General features: G+C 45.2%; 1 protein-coding gene across 1 annotated transcript in view; it reads right to left on the bottom strand.

The window, feature by feature from the left end:
- PAK3 (p21 (RAC1) activated kinase 3) overlaps positions 1-20,828 on the bottom strand; it is a 129,350-nt gene extending 108,522 nt beyond the window's left edge. Inside the window, exon 1 of the mRNA XM_084813352.1 lies at positions 20,586-20,828. The gene's annotated coding sequence lies outside the window, so the exon portion shown is untranslated. The remainder of the gene's footprint in view (positions 1-20,585) is intronic.
- Positions 20,829-21,378: the final 550 nt, after the last annotated feature.

Raw genomic sequence — 21,378 nt, 5'->3', positions numbered from 1 at the left:
GAGGCTAGGACGTGGGTACCAATGATCACTAAGAACAGCAGGTAAGACACAGGGAGGAGGAGAGAAGGAGAATGGGCCTAATGCTTAGACAACCGATTTCATTGGATCTTCCAGTACTTAGGAAGTTTTATCGATTGACTGATTTGGTTTGATTTGGTTTGATTTCTACCCCACCTTTCTACCAAGAAAAATGGCACTCAGGGCAGCTTAAAGTCATAAATAAAACTTGATTAAAACAATACTAAAATAAATGCATTAAAACACAATTAAAAACACAACAGTAGAATAAAAACAGCATCCACCTCAACTGACCTGCTTACATGCCAAAAGCTTGCTTGAATAAAAAGGACCTTGCTGGTGGAAGGACAATAGAGAGGGAGACAACCTAGCCTCCCTCAGCAGGGAGTTCCACAGCCTGGGAGCGGCCACTGAGAAAGGCTCCCTTGCATCGCCGCCAAAAGCATCTTCAAAGGCAGAGGTATCAAAAGATGGGCCTCTCCCGAAGTTCTTAAGACCTGGGCAGGCTCATATGGGAAGAGGAGGTCTTTCTCCTTAACTTAAACACTAGTTGGGGACTCATGTTTCTGGGCTGATTTGCTATTAGGGCACTTGCTGGAATCTTTAATTCCCGGTTCAAATGCATATCCATTGCCTGATGACATCAGTGTCAAAGGATAATTTGCATATGTGAATGGGGTCTTGAAAGAGAGGACACCACAGATGAAACCTTGGTTCCATCTCACATCACCTGAAACACAGTCCTTTTCAATCAGGTCCATTCACACCATCAGCTTCCACTCCTGCAGTGTACAGTAATCACGCAGAGAAATCAAGCGATGTGTGTGAAGAAGAGCCAGGGTGGTGAAATGCTTAAGGTGTCAGACTAGGACTGGGCAGACCCCATTCAAATCACCACTCAGCCATGAAGTTCACTGCATGAGCTTAACCTATCTCACTGGTTTGGTGTGAGGATAAAAGGATGGAAGAACCATGGACGCCACCTTGGAGGAAAGGAGAGATATAAAATTAAATAATGCATCAATGCATTTGTGAACCATACTTTGGTTCATGCACTTTTTGAAACTACATGCTCCATGCATAGATAAATAAGAGTTAGGACAAAACTCATGTTCACATTCCATAACACCTCTCTTCACCCATACACAATATTACTGGCTCTGGCTGGTCACAGCCAAGCTCCTGGGACAAACTCATGATATTTACATATCATGCTGCCTAATACCGAGGGCTTCTTCACACAGACTTTTAATCCTGCTATTGGGATTGGTTACTCATGGAAGTTTGCGGGCACTTGAGATGACACCGTTAACCTCCGGAGATAATGAGCTATCAAATTACCCCGCTTGTGTTCCACTTGAGTTCTCTCCATGAAAAAGGAAAAGCCACAAGAAAAGGAGCTCAATCAATGAAACATATGGAAGATTCAGATAAGGGAGAGAAGAAGGGGAGAAAGGGAGGGGGGGAAGGAAGCACATGTAAAGGGAGTCCGTCATGATCCTGTATTTAAAACAGAAGCAGAAAGCCCCATTTTAAATGCAGGATTTTAGGCAGGTGTAGAAATGCCCTTAGTCTGGGACTGCAGAAGGAAGGGGAAAGAACGCTCTGGCCCCTCCATTGCCCAAAGGAACAAGAGCCTCATTCAAGCAGGAACAGCAGCACTGGAAGATCACTGCTTGCCTATTCGCTACCAGGCCAGGTTTAGGACACAGGGCCACCCTACCTACATGTGCTCACTGGGTACCTGAACAGAGCCCCCTGAGAGAATAGTTGTACATATGGACAATGATACTCTCAGTCAGCAAGCCTGGCTCTATCCAGCCAATCAGCGAGCCTGGCTGTCTATTGCACAGATAGAACCCTTGGCATGTACATTGGCATGTAAAGAGAGGCTCAGTTCAGGGATTCAGCAAGTCCACATAGCTCAGGATGCAGAGCCTGCTGTTGTGATGCCACCCACACAGTGCTGCACTTAGGAAATATTCGACTCTGAGCTCAATGGTCTTTAAAGGGGAATGTGTATTAATAGAGATGTGTGCAAATTGCAGCTGTAATTTGCACAAATTGAAAAATACGGAAAATCTGCTGACTCGCCCGATTCGCTGCAGACCGAGTCAGGCCAGTTGGCAGAAAACTTCTGGGGAGGCCAGGCCGATAAAAGCTCGTCAAGCTCACCCCCCCCCCACGGATTCCTCCAACGTCCGTAACTGAGAGACCGTGACTATCTAAGGGGACCCAGTGGGGATTTGAATGCAGGTCTTCCCAGTCTTAGTCCAACAATACAACTACTACACCGTAAAAGGGCTCATGTCTCCATACAGCCTCACCCAGCATCCTCATGTACCCCACTGAGAAGGTCCTGGGAAATAGGGGTAGTGCACAAGTGCCCACCGCCACCTTCTTTGACACAGAGTGGGAACATGGGCCCCCCGCTGCAACCATGGCTGCCTCCCCCTGCTGCCCCCCCAAATTGTAAACAATTTATTTTAATGTCATCTGGAGTGGCCATTTTGACCCTTTTTAAAACCCTTTTAGTAAAAGGGTTAAAAAAAAAAAAAAGGCCACCAGAAGGATCAAAATTAGCTTGGAAAAAAGAGAATTTGGACCCTGGGTGCCTTTAAGAAAAAAAATGGTGCTGTATAGGGGTCTAGGGCTTGAAAATGTCCCCCAGACTCCCTAAGTTGCTCACCTCTGCTCTACAACCTCCCTGTGAAGGATAACCATTCAAGAGCCTGCCTGGTCAAGCAGTCATGCCAACTTTGCGGATACTGTTGCGATGAAGGCAAAACCTAAATTCAACCATGTGTGGGATCCTCCAAGGGTATGCAGTGTGACTGTGTGTGGAGTGCACTGAAACTTACTGCACCCTTAAGGAGTCTTCAGAATATCCACGCCCTCCCCAAATATGTGCCCCCACCCATCGAAATGAATGGCAGTTTGCTAATCTATATAAGAACTCATCCTATTTCATTACATTCACAAACCTCTGACATTTATTAGATGCAGCTGTTCAAAAAACAATATAAACCCAGACTTTGACCATTGTTGTAAACATTCAAATGTGGTTGAATCAGTTATGAAGATGAATTTGTGGAAACATATATAACTTCATATTTGCTTTCACTCCTGCCTTTTCAAAACCCTGGTCTTGATTGGTAGTTTTCAACTTTATTTTCTTAGTTTCCCTTCACCTCACATCCATTCTTCTTCCTTTTTTTAATAACACTATCTCTCTTGATGTCTCTTGAATACACACACATGCAGCCCCTTCATCTTCCCCTCTTCCCTAATGTATTCCAGATGCTCAAGTAATATGTATGAAACACTCTTCTCTGCCTTTTCCTAATGTGTAACTTTAATGCGGAACTCTCTTTGCTCCCACTGAGAGAGGATTGGTTTTGATGGAAGCTTCCAGATCTACCACTTCAGAAATGACCCCTTGATGACAATCCACCAGAAACAGAACATGAGTGGTGCAAGAGCATCAATGCTCCTCAACTTTCCAATGCGCCCTGCATGCCTTCAGGGCCCATTTTGCATCATTTTGAGGGGTGCAGTACAAACCTGCAACACAAGCCCTCTCCCCACACTCATACCACAATCCCATTCTACACATACAGTCTCCTAATGTGTATTTATAGCCAGAGGATGATGTGTGTGCATAAAAATTCCACATGCTAATTTTATATATATGTATGTATGTATGTGTATGTATGTATGTATGTGTGTGTGTGTGTATATATATATATACATACATACATACATATATATATATATATATATATATATATATATCAGTGCAAATGAAGGAATAATTACTATAATTTAAATGTAACTGCGATACATCTCACCATAGTGGGGAAGATTGTGACCAGGAGACTTCTGTGCCTGATGCTCAGTCTGCTGTCCAGGTGCTAACTCTGGATGGCAACTTCAAGACCCCTGCTGCTCTCCCTTCTTAGGGTTCTTTATCTTTAAACTTGGCTTGGACTGGAGAGCTCTTCAAATACAGGATGCCTCCAAAGAGAACACTGTCCTCCTTCAACCCTTCCAAGAGAGGACTGCCCTCTGTAAAGGAGGACATGCGGCTATCCTATTTAGGCCTATACATTCTACCTCTGTAGAATGGTTGCTCTGGTTGCTACTGTCCCTGGGATCAACATCCCAGATTGATCCCAGGGACATTGGAATTGGGTTCCTCCCACTAGCTCCTTTGGTGGGGTTGGAGCAACTCTTCCATGAGGAAGGTTGCGATGCCTGGGACTGCTTAGCTTAGGAAAAATGTCTGGGACTGCTTAGCTTAGGAAAAAAGTGAGTCTTCCCACTCTGGTGAGATGTATTGTGCTCCTATTTAAATTATAGACATTATTTCTAAATTTACGTATCTACATATAAAGCAGCACATGCAAATTTTATGCCTATATCGTATGAGGGAAGGTGACAACAGCTGGTATTGTTTAGCTTGGAAAAAAAGGTGAGTAAGTGGAGACAAGATTGAGGAGGACAAAATGACGCATGGTGTGGAGAGAGTGGATAGGGAGACGTTTTTCTCCCTTTCTCATAATACTAGGAACTGGGGCCATCACAACACATAGTTAAAACTATGGAATCTGCTCCCACAAGATGTAGTGATGGCCACCAATTTGGGTTGGTTTAAAAGGGAATTAGGCAAATTAATGGAGGAAAAGGCTATCAATGGTTACTCATCCTGATAGCTATAAATTATCTCCAGTATGAAGCAGTATGCCGCTGTATGCCAGTTGCTGGAAAATATGACCGGGAAGGCACTATTGCACTCGTGCCCTGCTTGTGGGTTTCCCATGGGCAGCTGGTTGGCCAATGTGTGAACAGAATGCTGGACTAGATGGACCCTGGTCTGATCCAGCAGGGCTCTTCCTATGTTCCCTTGCCTGGGCAAGATTTAAAGTTCTTAAGAGAGCATACATCACTTTTGTTTCTCAAATTACATGGTAGTTTCATTGCACAAGCACATTTCCTCTGTTCTAGAGAAAGACCTGGGCCAGCAACTCACCATTCAGAAAGATGTTTGTTCTGTTCTAACACTGCTTCGAATCGGATCCAGCAGATCTCACAAGTACATAGGTACATAGATACAGGGAAAGAAGTTTCCATTAACTTCCTTAGGCATGATCATTTATGCATTTAGCCTCAGTTTTTTCCTCATGTTTCCTTCTCTTTTTCCCCTCATACATGGTCCAGGCACACCTGGACCTCCAAGCCCTAATAAAGTGGACCCTCCATTTCCATACTTTAGTCCTGTGTCCCTTCCTTTTTCTTTGTGACATGATTGTGCAAGAAACTGTTGCAGCAAGAAATGCCACATGCGTTGCAGCAAGAAAACAATCTTATGTACTTGAAAGAATGTTTTCCCCCATATATTGTTCGTGATCCTCTGAAGTCAGCAGAGGAAACCTTACTCCAGGTCCTTTCTTTTTCAGAGGTGGGATCTAAAAGTAAGGTGGCCATATGTCCTACTTTACAGAAGACAGTCCTCTTTTGAAGGTGTCCTCTATCTGAAGTTCAAGTTCAGTTTAAGGATATAAAAAAGCATAAGGAAGGAAAGCAGGTAGGGAGGATTTGAAGTTGCCCATCAACAGCTAGCAGTATCTGGATAGCAGACTGAGCAAACACAAAACTCACCTGGGTTACAGACATCCCCACTATGGTGAAAGGCATTCTGTTTCTATTTCAGTTATAGCTGTTATTTCTAAATGTGCATCTATACATATACATTAGCATATTTGGATTTTATGCAAATCTGTGTCCTCTTTTGTTCTCTTGTTTGATGGCACATTTCCTCTTCTCTGATGATGCATAAATGGCCACCAATCTAAGAACGGGGCCTTTTCAGTAGTTGCACCAACCCAGCGAAAGATCACTTGACACTATTTCATACTGCCCTATTACTATCTGATTGCTATGACAGAGCCCAGGTTTGGACAGAAAAAGGGTTATTAGGTGCCTATGCTCCTTAATAGTCAGTGGCCAAACTGGCAGCCACATCTGGTTTACAGAAATTACAGGTAAATGAGACAGAGTAGCCAAGAAATCACTGGATCTTCCTTGGCAGGTCCTTGGCAGGTCTAAAAAGGAAGGGGGTATACCTCTCTTCCCCCCCATTAAAGATGATGTAATCTATGTCTGTGTGTATATAAAGAAACAGAGAAAACTGCAGTTCGATGAGTCAGAGTCAGGGAGACACACAGAGGGAGGGAGGGAGAGATTTGAGCTCAGGAAAACACGTTTTCAGGCTGTATCTCTGGGGATCTGATGTGGGGGCAGTGGATTTGCTGCTTGGTAGGAGCACTATGCTGTCTCTACCCAGCTATGATCAACTTGTAGATTTGTAAATAAACCCGTAAATGCCTTGAGTGTCCAGGGATCTCTCCTCCAAAGGAAACCAAACCCAGGCAGCACTGGCCCTGGGACTTTTCACTGCTCAGGGAAGTAAAGAGCACGCATCAATGCTCTTTTCATTGTGTAAGGAAGTCTCAAGCTACCTGTTACATAGGAGATCACTGACTGGTGCTCTGGATGTATTTATTTTCACTGAGAAGCAGTCATGGGAAACCCCTAATCGAATCAGAGCAGCAGTGTGGGAAGAAGGAGTATTCAATGCTTCCTCCCTATGCCATTTTTTTAATCTAAATTCTCCACCCCTGCCCACATCCTTGCTGGGTGAGGGGCGATAAAGGTACCTGTGTGGCTGACTGATCTGTCTTCTATCCATTGTTTTGTCTTCTAGCATATAATGGAAAAATCATTCAGCTCTGATCATTCTCTTGTACAAATTAGGGCAGAGATGCGGAATGCGTGGCCCTCCAGATGTTGTTGGACTGCAAATCCCATCAACCCTCATAGTCATCATTGGCTATGCTGGCTAGGGCCCAACAACATCTGGAGAGCCACACATTCCCCACCCCTGAATTAGAAGCTTGATGCACATCTTATGGACCCAAAACCCTGGATAAAACCCAATAGGTGGCCATCAATAATCCTTCTGCACTTCTCCTCATCTGAATGCCTCCTTGGATTTGAGGCATACTGAATTACCTGGTCTTGTTTCCAGAATTTAATGGATGTGTTAGGAATGTACCAGTGTTCATTTTTTAAAAAAAATCTGAATTATGTACAAAACACTGCAGATGTGCAGTTTGCCACAGCTTTCAACTCAGTTGTGTCATTCCCCTCCCCCACATCACCAATGCACATATGTGTGCTGCTAAAACACAATCAAAAAAGAGCAAGTTTGATGTGATTGTACATATGGGTGTACAAAGATTCTCTCATGTGTTTTGCCACATGTGTGAAGGAGCGCATATGCGCCACAGTAAAACACTACACAAAATATATGCTCACATTAAAATTGCTTCTTTTCTTCTTTTTGCACTGTTTTATCAATGTATATGTGCACATAATTAGCATGGGGAGAGGGAAAAGAGGCGCATGAACAGTAGAAATGGGAAACTGCAGCAAACTCCAGTTCTGGAATTAATTGTAGAAACTCTCCTACACTTAAACCAGAATTCGGAAGGAGTGGAATGCAGGGGAGAATGAACCAGAGAAATGGGAGAAATGCAACAAGAGAGATCCTCTCATCCCTAGACTAGCCAAGCTATTGCTGATGTTTTAGTCAAAATTGATATGGATTCCAGCATTATTAATCAACCCAAATCACAGGTAGTCTTTCAATTTGCCTTTAACAAACAGAGCTGATCCTTACTCCACTCCTTCCAATTCCTTTCCACTATTGTTGCTCTCCCATCTCCAACTCCACACATCCAGTTTCTATGCTCACACATCACTCACTCACAGGTTAGGGGGAAGGAGAAGTTGGATAAGGAAAAGGAGAAATGGCACAGAAAAGGAATGAGGAAGGAAGTAGAGGGCAAGCTCAGGCAGGAGCGACCATGGTAATACAAGTGAGACCTGCAGGATTCCATTCCTGAACATCATCCCATTGATGTTTTGGATTACACTCCCATCATCCATGACCACTGACCATGCTTGCTTGGGGGTGGTGGGAGTTGTAGTCCAAAACATCTGGAGGGTGCCAGTTTGCGGAAGGCTGGTGTATATGAGCCCTTTTCACATTTTCACTAAGCATGGAAGGGGAAAGCAGGATCACACTTGCTCTATTCATTCCCGACCTCAACATGTCCATTTAAAGGTGTGAGTAGAGCCAGCATATCTGCATGCTGCATGTATGTAGGCTGTCTCTATATGATCGGGAACCCTGAAACAGGCAAGGCACCCAATCGTGTGTTCCAAAATGACATCTGTATATTTGTATGTCCATAGACTGTGTTCAAACAAGTGCTAAATGCACTTGACCCCTTTTTAAAGTTGATCTGATCACATTTTTCCCACCTTCTCAGTATAGCTATGAGCATCAAAGCTGTGTCAAAATCCCAGAACCTTGTGAGTTCCATAGGGTGAGTTGCAGACATGCAAATCTAATATTATTGTCTGGAGAACTGCATTCAAAATAGAACATTTGTGTTTCATTTCTATGAAATTCCTGTACATCTGACCAGGAAGCAGACACATCAGGGTGTCTTTTGTTGTGGCAAGAAACCAGATGGCAAATCAGGAAGATCGCCACAGAGCACAACAGGGACCAGAAACCAAAGTGGGGGGAGGGAGAAAAAGCAACACAGGAACTCGACTGCGGGTGGCATCAATGTCAGCACCCAGACACAACAAAGATCTTGTGACTATGAAAAGCAGCAGTACAGGAAGTCCAGTCTGTGCATGTCTCCCTGTGGTTTGATGGTCACACAAAGGGTGCTTTGAGACCCGACACATGCCAAACTCCCAAGGACCACGCGAGAAGCAGAAGACAGTGCAGGGGCCATACATCTACAGAGGACGGGCCATACTTAGCTCAGTGGTAGAGCTCATGCTTTGCATGCAAAAGGACCCATCTTCAATCCTGAACATCTCCAGTTAAAAATGAGGTAGCAGGCTATGGGAAAACCTCTGGCTGAGACACCAGAAAGCCATTGCTAGGGATGTGTGAACCCACCCCTGTCCAAGTTCTCCAGGCACCCGCCGAGCTCCTGCCCCCACTCACCAATCTCCAGACTGCACACAAGTCCCTCCCATGCTCAGCAAGCAGCCCGCACTCACCCCAGCAGCCTCATCAAACTCCGCGGTAGCCATTTTTTGAGAAATAAAATGGCAATCGCAAAAACACTCGATTTTCACAAATGCGCATATTTGCCTACAAGCAAAAATGTGCATTTTTGCAAAAATGTGCATTTTCACCATACACAAATATCTGCATTCGCAAAAATGCACATTTTTGCATTGTTTCTCAAAAAATGGTGACTGCGGAGCTCATCGAGGCTGCCCCGGGTGAGTGCAGGCTGTTTGCCAAGCATGGGCAGGGGGTGAGCAGGGGCAGGGGCTCGGTGAGCAAGCCTCGGGAGCCCATACCATCCCTAGCCACTGCCAATGAGAGTAAATGATACTGGACTAGACAGCCAAATTGTCTAACCTGGTATGTGGCAGCTTCCTACATACTGTACAGTTTAAACTAGGGATGTCAGAGAAATCTACAATGGAATCAAATGACTTCAGAGTTCTATGAATCTGACACAAGGATTCTGCAGTGGACTGGCTTTTCCTGAATCGCATGGATTCCGTGGACTTGCAGACCAGTTTTTGTTTTTACTTTCCAGAATATTATGCAAACGTAATCATTAAAAAATGTAAAAAAAAAATTTAAAAACACCAGCCAAAAATGCACATTTCCCCCCTAGGCTAAAGCACAAAAATGCATCTTGCGGGGGATTTACACATTTGAGGGGGTTTGTGCATTGGTGCAAGTGTGAATTCATGCACATTTGGGAAACTGGAAAAAAACCGCCAATGAGTGGATGACAGAACAACAAGCACCTGACAATCCATGCAACACAAACAGAACGGATATTACAAAATCTGTACATCCCTAGTGTGAACCCAGTTTATAATGTCCACTCCAAAGAACCATTTGTCTGAGATTCATAGCCATCACACTGAGTTCCCAGGCTTCTTTTGCTGAGAGCCAGGTGTCCATAGGCTGTAGGCAGTCAAGCAGTTAAGGAGAAGACTGCGTGATCCCCAGCAGCACTGCCGATTCCAGGTTTCTGAGGATGCTTGGACAAAACACCCTCAATAGGCTCCTTCCCTCAGTGAGCCTGCCTTCTCACCGCCATTTTTGCCCGCTTGTATTGCTCCTCATTCTCCTTCTATATTTAGTACAAGTGTTGTTGCCCTGTAGCTTATAAGAGCAAGGTGTGTTTCAGACTGTCTCATGATTTTCTCTGTAGTCTGCACTGCTCTCTTTATCTCACTGTTTGCTTCAGGACAGCAAGGGTTAATGCTAATATGGCAAAACTTGTAAGATGTCCAGAATTACTGGAATTCCGGTGCAGTAAATTGGGGTCCATTGTTGGTCACAGGGTGATCTGAAGTGCCAAATGAACAAAGGTATTCTTGAATTGCACAGCAATGCTCTGGAAGGTAACATCAGGCAAGGAGGGCATCTTGATAGGCCTAGAATATATGTCCACAAAAACCAAACAATGTTGATCTCTCAATTCACACAGGTCAGCTGCTAGCTTTTTCTAAAGACTATTAGGTTAGGATGTTGTCATTAGAGGTTCTTTCCACTGGGTTGATCTATTTCTTCTGCAGTAATCACAAGATAAGGGTTTGTTGTTTACATTGGTTCCAATACTAGATCACCACATGGTCTGATTTGCTCACTTGCAGCATTTGGTTATAGCTAGATATCCTTGGTGAATAAGCTCTAGGATTTATTTCCTCGTGGACTGTGGTACAATATGGTTCCCTTTTGTTATTAGGCATTCCCATCCACTCAGTTGTCCACGGTCAGCAAAATACTTTCTAGTCATCTCTAAAGCATTGCTGAGGTATTTAAGTCAGACTGATGAAGTGTAAGACTTCTTAAAGTTCTGGATCACCATGAGTACCTGTTTGGACCTGATACAGCCTATTTTCAGATACTGGAAGAGACCATGCACACCATAAAAATAAGCTTTAACATGATCCTCTAGGTTGTAACGGGACACTTGCATTATGAGGCTTCATGACAGGGTGTCTGCTATGACCTACTGTTTTCCTGGAACATGCTTGGCTACGAGGTTGAATCTCATTATTCTTATTATAATCCACTGGCATCATAATGGTATTTGGTTCAAATCTTTTCCTTCTATCCATCCAGCTGTGAGCCCTGCAGGACCTGGGCCCTGTTTCTCTGCCTGGCTCTTTCCACCTGGCCTGGGAGGGCAAGGCCCCAGCCTGACTCCAGCTGTAAAGGCTGCCTGCTGCTGGAGGTGCCAGAGACCACCTAGCTGTGAGTGCTTCAGGACCTGGACCCTGTTCCTCTGCCTGACTTTCTGGTGGCCTGAATATGTGCCTGGGAGGGAGGATGTTGGGTCAATTGGGGGGACCTGAGGGGGGGGGCAATCAGTGTAGTGATGGGTAGAGTGAGATGTGGCATTTTTAGGAGGACTTGGCAGGTCAGGGGAACATGGCCCAGACAGTTAATGGCCATGCTGTGTTCCAGTCCTCCCTGCACCCGCAGGTTTGGTGGTTGCCCTACCAGCCTGCCCTCGGGTCTCCGGATGCTGCTTTTAAATGCCAGATCAGTTCAGAATAAGGCCCCCCTTATCCATGACTTAATAGTGGATGAGGCAGCTGATCTGGCATATATAACCGAGAGCCGGGTGGGTGAGCAGGGAGGAGTCAGTCTCTCCCAGCTATGCCTACCAGGGTGCAAGCCATCAGGGAAGGCTTGAAGGCCAGGGAGGGGGTGTTGCTGTGGTCTATAGGAATTCCATCTCCCTCTGCAGGCTCCCTGTCCATGTGACTACTGGTCTGGAGCATTTGCACCTTGTGTTCGGTCAGTGGGACAGATTAGGGATTCTGTTGGTGTACCGCTCACCCTGCTGTTCAACAGACTCCCTAGGTGAGCTGACAGAGGTGGTCTTGGGTGTGCTGCTGAGATTCCCCAGACTGTTGGTTCTGGGGGATGTCAACATTCACACCGAGGGCACCTTGCCTGGGGTGGCTCAGGATTTCATGGTCTCCATGACAGCCATGGGACTGTCCCAACATGTCATTGGACCAACATGTAGCGGGGCATGCTCTAGACCTGTTTTTCTCAACTGGACATGGAGATGGTGATCTGAAGTTGGGGGACTTTGTATCAGTCCCTTTGTCACGGTCAAATCATTGTGTGCTGAGGTTTAGACTTACAGCAGTTTTTCCCTTCTGCAAGAGTGGGGGACCTATTAAGATGGTCTGCCCCAGAGCCTAATGGATGGTTTCCAGAGGGCTTGCGGGGGGGGGGGGAGTCCAGTTGATCTGTGGAATGCAGAAATGACCTGGGCAGTTGACACGATCGCTCCTGAGCGCCCTCTCCAGAGTAGAGCTCATACAGCTCCGTGGCATACCCTGGAGCTGAGAGTGATGAAACAAAATAGGAGATGGCTTGAGTGCAGGTGGAGAAAAATGCCTAATGGATGCAGTCAAACTCTGGTGCTTGCCTATGGACAGGTATATTCAAAGGCAGTGAGAGTGGCAAGGAAAAAATATTTCCCTGCCTCGATTCAGTCGTCCATATGCTGCCTAGTGGGGCTTTTCAGGGTTGTCTGGGGCCTTTTACATTCTGGCCCTAAAGCCACTATAGAACTATCGGAGGCCTGCTGTAATGCACTGGCTAGGCACTTCCAGAATAATATCTATTGCATCCGCCGGGACTTGGACTCCAGCATTACTGCAGGTGAATCTGGTGAGGTATCTAGAGCACAGTCTTGTCCAGTTTTCTTGGATGAGTTTCAGTTGGTACAGCTCGAGGACGTGGACAAGGTGCTTGGACAGGTTCATGCAACCACTTCTATATTGGATCCTTGGCCTTCTTGGCTAATAAAAACTTAGCAGGGAGGGAACAGCTGGCTGGGCTAGGGAGGTGATTAATGCCCCCTTGTGAAAGGGAGTGGTTCTGGACTGCCTGAAAGAGGCAGTGGTGAGGCCACTCCTGAAGAAATCCTCCCTAGACCCGGAAAACCTTAATAATTATAGGCCAGTTGCAAATGTTCCATTCCTGGGCAAGGTCCTTGAGCGAGTGGTTGCCAACTATCTCCAGGCACTCTTGGATGAGACCGATTATCTGGATCCATTTCAATCAGGGTTCAAGCCCGGTTTTGGACAGAAACAGCCTTGATCGCCCTGTACGATGACCTATGTTGGGAGAAAGACAGGGGGAGTGTGACCCTGTTGATTCTTCTTGATCTCTCAGCGGCTTTCGATACCATCGACCATAGTATCCTTCTGGGATGGCTCTCTGAGCTCAGAGTGGGAGGCACTGCATTGCAGTAGTTTTGCTCCTACTTGGAGGGTCACCGCCAGAAGGTGGTGCTTGGGGAACACTGCTCAGCCCCATGGATTCTCCAGTATGGGGTTCCACAGGGGTCAGTTTTGTCCCCCATACTGTTCAACATCCACATGAAACCGTTGAGTGTGGTCATCCAGAGTTTTGGAGTGTGTGGTCATCAGTATGCTGATGACATGCAGCTCTATTTCTCCTTTTCATCCTCTTCAGGTGAAGCTGTGGATGTGCTGAATCGGTGCCTGGCTGAGACAATGGACTGGATGAGGGCTAATAAACTGAAGCTCAACCCAGACAAGATGAGATGCTGTTGGGGGTGGTTCTGCTGACCAAATGGAGGGTGTTCAACCTTTTCTGGATGGGGTTGCACTTCCCCTGAAAGAGCAAGTCCATAGCTTGGGGGTCCTTCTGGAACCATCTTTGTCACTTGAGGCTCAGGTGTCCTCCTTGGCACAGAGTGCTTTCTACCAGCTTCGGTTGGTGGCCCAGCTATGCCCCTATCTGGACAGGGATAACCTGGCTTCGGTTGTCTATGCTCTGGTAATCTCCAATTTAGGTTACTGCAATGCACTCTACATGGGGCTGCCTTTGAAGATAGTTTGGAAGCTGCAGCTCATGCAAAATGCAGCAGCCAGATTGCTAACAGGGACCAGAAGGTCTGAACATATAAGACTGACTCTGGCCCGCTTGCACTGGTTTCCAAGCTCAATTCAAGGTGCTGGTTTTAACCTTTAAAGCCCTATATGGCTTGGGACTGCAATACCTGATGGCACACCTCTCCCGAAACGAACCTACCTGTACACTACATTCAGCATCTATGGCCCTCCTCCAAGTGCCTCCTCCAAGAGAAGCTCAGAAAGCAGCAACAAGGGAGAGGGCCTTTTCAGTGGCTGCCCCCCATCTGTGGAACAAGCTCCCTGATGAGGTCCACCTGGCGCCAACGTCATTATCTTTTAGGTGCCAGGTTAAGACCTATCCCCTTTCCCAGGCATTTGGCAGCACATGATGAGTTTAATCACTCCTGGATGTGTCTTTAGTTATGACTGATAGTTCAAAGTTGTTTTCAGTTATATGTTGTTTGAGTATATTGTCTTTGTGCTTTTATGTAAATGGCTTTTAAACTCTGAATATTGTATTTAATGTTTTAACTTCTGTAAACAGCCCAGAGAGCTTCGGCTATGGGGTGGTATAGAAATGCAATAAATACTTAAATAAATTCTATCAACGTCACTAAGGATTTACAGTCTGGGTGGAAATAGACTAGACAGGCACCTGTAAAATATTGTGCATGCCCAAACACTAGCAAGGCACTCTTCTGCTATTTGTGCATGGCATTTTTCTGATTTGGTAAGAGTTCCAGAGCAAATAGTGACTGGCAATAATTAATTTATTTATATGCCACCCAACTAAAAGATGACCTTGGGGTGGTTTATAATCATAGATGCCATAGCAGTAACTAGTTCAAAGCTGCTTGCATCAGCACTAACCATTAAGACTGAGGCACTGGACTTCATGTCCTTTATCTTTGTAAAGGTAGCCTCCTGAACTGGTCCCCAAAACCAGAACAGACTGGCTATTTAAAATCTACAGGCAAGGAACAGATCAATGTTGGTGCTGTGAAGTAGGAAATGCAAATGTTTACCATATATGGTGAAGCTGTCCTAAGGTGGTATATGGTTGGGAACAAATCATAGCTACAATTAAAGTTATGTTAAGTTATGATATACCATTAGATCCAATTGTTATATTAGTAGGAATGGGAAAGAGCTCATGATAAGCAAACATCAGCTTGGAATTCATTTATGGCAGCCAAAATATTAATAGCCACCAAATGGAGAAATAATGAAGTGCCCATTGTTAAAAGCTGGTTACTGAATGTATGGGAAATTGCAACAATGGTAAAATTAACAACATATGTACAAATAAGAAACAGGAAGAAGACACAAGTAACTTTTTCAGTAATTGGAAAGCTTTTTTGGAGTTTATGAGTCAAATACCATTGGGATATCAATAAGTATAAAACAAAGAATGGTGAGATTTAAAGATTAGAGGTATGGTTACAATAGGATGAAATTTATATACTGAAGTAATTAATTAATATTTATAGTAATTTTTAAATCATTATGTAGAAGCACTAGTTTTGTTACTAATCGTATATATTGGAAAATGCGACAATCTTGCTAAATGTTACTGGACTTACAAAATTTACCAAGATGTATTTGTGTTTTTATAATATGTAATAAAATGTTTTTTTAAAAAAAAATCTGACAAATACATATGTCTCTTGTTATAGCCTTTCAAGAAAGATATAAAGGGAAGACATTCCTGCCTCCTCCATAATGTTCATTTTTGGCAAGAGAAAGAACGAAGGGGTGAAGAGAGGGTTTCTGGGATACCATGGCAATCTTGATGGGGAGTTAGAGCTATGCTTGAGCACGTACTGTTTGATGTTGCAAATGGCACCTCCCTAATGCTGTGTCTGCATTAGCTCAGATCTATACATTGGCTGCATGCTGAGTCCATGCTGTTGCACCCTCTCCCCTCATGTGATCTATAAGGATGGGTGAGAAATATGTTCGGTTTCAATTTTAATGTGAACTTATTTAATTTCACACTTTCGAACCTATATGCAAACCGAAATTCAGTTGTCCTTCAAAATTTGCATGTGTTCGAATTCTGTGATTGAATTCTCCAATCAAAAAATGTACACAACATATTCATGAAAATAACATTCAAATATGCATTACATTGGGGAAATTTACTTGCAAAAATTGCAGATGAAAATCCATGTATTCAGGGAAGTGCGCATAAAATCCTCAAACTGACATGGAAATGGAATGTATCAAACTTACACTTGGAAAAATGAGAAACCAACATTGACAGAGACATCCATCCAGAGTGCATCTTGATGTGCCACAGATCTGTTCAATCCACACAGCAACGTTTATTTGTTGTTATTCCATTAATATCCTACCTTTTTTCCTCCTGCAAGGAACCCAAGGTGGCTTACATAATCCTTCTCCTCCCCATGTTATCTTCACAGCAACCCTGTGAGGTAGGTTTGGCTGAGAGTCAGTGACTGGCTCAAAGTGACCCAGTGACTTTAATTGTTGTGAACTGCCCAGACAGCTTCAGCTATTGGGTGGTAAAGAAATGTAAGCAACCAATCAATCGTCCCAGTCCAGCGCTCTAATCACAACACCACACTGGCTCGCCAGTGTGCAACTGCAATGTGAAATTGCAGTGTCAGCATCTACACAAGGTAGTGTGGTGTCAGCTCAGGTTTTCCCCATGCCTTCCCCAACCCTGCTTCTTCCTAAAAAGGCACAATCCATCCCATAATCCCCTGTCCTGCTTCCACCCCTGTCAAACCTGCAGCGGCTGACAGTAAGCACCTGGCAAACTAAACCAGCAGTTGTGGCATCTATAGCAACTGAGCCAAAACTCCATCCAACCCGGCGAGCCTTTTTTTTTTTTCAAAACATACTCCAGGCAGATAACAATAAAAATAACTTTGAGGTATTCCAAAGGGGCAGTCATGTTAATATGCTGCAGCCAGAACAACAAAGAGACTACTGACAGCTTAAAGACTAATAGAGTTATTGTGTCAAGATGATTCCGAGGGCTAGAACCTGCTTCTTCAGATGTGTCCAAGGGGTAGCAGTAGGTCAGTGACATGTCCATGCAGAGTCCAAATGTATACAACAGCAGGACAAAATAACCCATTCACCACAGCAGCCACTGACGGTGAGAGTCACTACTTTTCTAGCTATGCCTATGCCATGCTAGTTTTACGCTTGCAGTGGGAAAGACACTCAGGGTTCCAATTAAGTCCAAACTAAATTAAATCAAATTTGCAGATGGATGGATGGACGGACGGACAGGAATCTTATACATAATTTAAAATAAACTTTCTAATGTTTTATTTATTTATTTATTTATTTCAAGCCTTTGCTAGCCACTATTCAGCCATGACTCCCAGAGCAGCTTACAGATAAAACATAAAATGCAATGCAATATAACCACCCAAGACAAGCAAAGCTCTGCAGGCAGTAAAAATCCAGCATAAAAGGAACAACAACAACTCCCTTAAAGGAGTGGGCAAATAAAACAAAGTTTTCACCTGGCACTGAAAGCTAATAAAGACAGCACCAGGTAAACCTTTTAGTGGGGAAGTTTCAAAAACAGGGACAGGACAGAAAAGCCCCTGCCTCTGGTCATCACCCACCTTGCTTCAGCTGATGTGGGGACACAGAGAAGGGCCTCTGAGGCTAATCTTAATGGCTTGGCAGATTTAGAACGGAGCAGGTAGACCGCTTTGTACCCCAGTCCCAAGCCTCTAAAATATATAAAATGTCACTGCTACATAAAAGAAGCTCGGAATTGCAGTCTTAACGCTTCTGGAGGGCACTGGGTTGGGCCATGCTGACTGGGATGACTGGAGTTGTGGACCAACACATCTGGAGCATGCCGGGTTGCAGAAGGTTATTTTATACTCTGTCCATGCATTCTCTCAGATACAGTTTGATTCTACAGTTAGTGCTCAATCCAGAAATGGGGCAGTAGAGATTAGAGATGGTTTGCTACCAAGCGAAAGATGGGAACTGAAGCCTGTGGCTTCAGCCAAGAAGTCCACTGAAAGAAATCTGAAGGAACTTGTCATTCAACTGAAACAGCCAATCTCCTCTGCCCGGTGACACTCCACCATTTTTGCTACATCCACGTGAAGCAAACCATCCAGTCAAACTTAGAGGAACTATCCACCCTCCATCTGGGGCATACAGCAACCAACCCCCCACCCCTATTCAAGGGCATTGAGCAATCCAAATATTCACTCTTTAGGGATGGTACCAAAGGGTTTGACTCCCTGAGGCCTGGGAGGCACCATCACCACAGCCACACAAGAGTCTAACCACCTGACCCTGCAGAGTTGTTGCGTCCGCCCCTCCCAGCCTTAGAACAGACAGCCTCCCTTGCAACCAAGTTAGATTTAGAACAAGACATCCTGCCAAGTCAGCAGACTATCATACCTGCCTTACATTTCACACCTACGTAAGAGAGACACACCTGCAGGGGGGCACACAGAAGATGCCCTGAGGTTCTTGGTTTACCCACCTCTGTGGAGCCCTTTTGAAACTCTCTGTAACATGGTTCTACCTTCTCCCAAATCCAATCTTCTTTCCTTTGTCTTTCTGACAGTATCTACCAGGAGCTACTTACAACACTGCCATGTCCCTCTGATGCCCACCATTCCACTCAACTATACTCTGCACTCTGTTTCACCTCATCTTTTTTCCCTGCACATAACCCACGGCCCCTTCTTCTTGCTACCTCCTCCTCCTCCTCCTCTCTCATGCTTCCCCTTTCCCACTCAGACATCTCTCAAGTCCTCCCTTCTTCTCATCTTTCTCACTTCCACAGCAAACCCAGCTTCCTCCTTAGCATCAATCTGCCACCCATGTTCCTTCTCCTGTCTTCTCCCCTCCTCTCTCCCAGCAGCTGTGCCTCTGGAAAATCCAGAAATAAACTGCAGAATGTTAATTTATGAATCAGGGAGGTGGCACAGGGGACCACTTGATTTCATTCCCCACTAGGGCCCAGCATTTTCTATTATCTTCCCCTAAAGCAGACAGCTGCTTCATCCACTCCCCTTACTTTCTCCCTGCCCCCATCACCACAGTAACAGCCAGTCATGCTGGAGCCAGCCCACCCACCCCAAAAATGGTTCCTATCAGACCCACATTTGGTCTTTGACCTGCTGATCAAAAGCCTCCACTCCACCCTTAATGCGCCACAGAGGGTGCATCATTTCGGCAAGTCCCAAACATTTGCCATATCAATAAGAGACACAAGATAAAATATACAACGCCCTAACATGCTTCCCTTAGCATTAAAAAAGATAAGTGAGTAGTAGACACATCTTAATGAAACAACAAAAAAGAACACCTTCTTTAGAAATAGATGAAAGATGTTGAAACCCACGAATGCAGGGGATGTGTCAATGCTCAGAGAGTTCCATCCCGCTTAGAGACACTGAAGATAAGCCCCTTGACCAGGAACCCTTTTTTGGTGGGGTAGGGGCCATGATAAATGGAGTGCCAGATCAACATTCAGCAGCTGAGGCCAACGGAGGTACACATGCTGGACTATATCAGAAGCAATTCCATTTCCACCCCTCTGCTTCTTCTTTTTTAAACCCCTTATTGCTCCTTTACAAAGACCCTCTTTCCCATTGGCTTCCATCCTGGTGCCAGAATATCAATGGATCCTAAAGCCAGACATGAAATAGAAGGAGCTAATTGTGCAAGGGAGATCAACAGGGAGACGGCCAGACGAGTAGGAGAGTCGGCGGTGGCAGCTGGATAGCGTTGCCACGCACAACTCTGGGACAAAGGGATGGCCCGGTGGAAGGAACAACCTGCATTTGGGGATCACAAACTAAGCACCGCATGTGAGAAAAACAAGAAACACCCTCTCAGTTGCAAGGATGGGAACCTCAAAAGTCCTTTCGATACAGGATGGAATACGAACGGATTTGCACGCCTTTGGCCAGGAAGATGATTGATAGATAGATAATATGACAAATAATAATGACAGATACTGCAGTAAGGCCGAGTCTGTCTTGTGCATCAGAATAACAAGTAGAGCCAGTATTGTTAGCCTTTTGACGCTAAGTCCATTGAGGCACCTCCTGCCACCGATATCAGTGTTGACACCTCAGTCGGTGGCCAGAGAGTCTTATGCCTTTGCTTCTCCCCACCCCCTTTCCTTCCCTCAGGAGTTAAACTGCGATAAGACACCAGCCTCTAGATTTCTGCAGCCCCGGTGCGGCTGTTTAAAATCTCATACAAATCAGGGATGGGGGGGAGGGAGGAGAAACACAGGATGCCTCAAAGAAAACACGAGAACCCTTCGCCACAGCCAGGTTTACACACATGCATGCACAGTGCATTGTCTGGGGCCGTTCCTTCCCTTCTTTTGTGGTGGGAAGGAAGGAGGCCTTTGGTGCCCAGCCGGCGAACACATGGCCGTGAGGTTCAGGTAGGTTGCAGGCAGCTGGCACAGAAGCATCACAGGCCACCGCCGTTCCCAGTGTAACGGCCACAGAAATGGCACAGAAAGGGGGGGGGGGTTGCCACATTACCTGCCGTCTGTCCTGTCATGCTGCACCCAGACTGTCAGCCCCGTAAGGTCTGGTATTGTCATCGACAGCAGTGCCCTTTTTGCAGGGGAGGGGGAGAATAAAATGAAAGGCACGCTCCCGGCTCAGTCCATGAGAAGGCTGTCCGATCTCCCTATAGGAGGACAGCTTCTGACCTCCAGTCCTAACATTAGTAGCCTGGATGCTTCACTGCCTCCGTGCTGTTCCCTAGCACATGTCGTCACCAGGTTTCCGCCGCCCTGGTTGGCTGAGGGGAAGCAGATAATAATACTACTAATAGCACTGGCAGGGCAGGAATAGGCAAATCTTATGTTTCAAAGACAAGCAGCTCTGGGAATCTGAAGAGGGAGACGCAAGAACAGAAACTTGAATTCAGTCGCACACTCAGTGGCCTTTGACCTTTAGACTGAAGTCTACAAACACTATTTAAAAACCTATGTTTATCCGAGCTCAGCCCTCTTTTCCGTATATGTGATTGGAAAGGATCTCAGTGTTACTACTCTACTATTACGCTTGTTTTGAATTGAGACCTTTTCAAAGGAGTGGCAAGGAGACAGGGAGCGAACTTTAAAAGTACATTCCACTGTGGAACTGCTACTCAGTCCTGCAATTTGATTGCCAGCTTGACAATGCAAGAGGGTTTCATGGATGTGAATATGTCAAAACTTACAATAAGATGGCCACACACAAATTTACCCTTTTTATTAAGGGTATTTCTTGTCTGTCTGGCTGTTGCCTAAAGCTAGGGAAGTGGAAGATTCCAACATGCATTTAA

This window comes from Heloderma suspectum, chromosome 9, assembly GCF_057233095.1.
Source record: "Heloderma suspectum isolate Gila_16-S chromosome 9, 16-S_ref, whole genome shotgun sequence".
Lineage (NCBI taxonomy): Eukaryota > Metazoa > Chordata > Lepidosauria > Squamata > Helodermatidae > Heloderma > Heloderma suspectum.
This window is presented reverse-complemented; position numbering and strand designations above follow the sequence as displayed.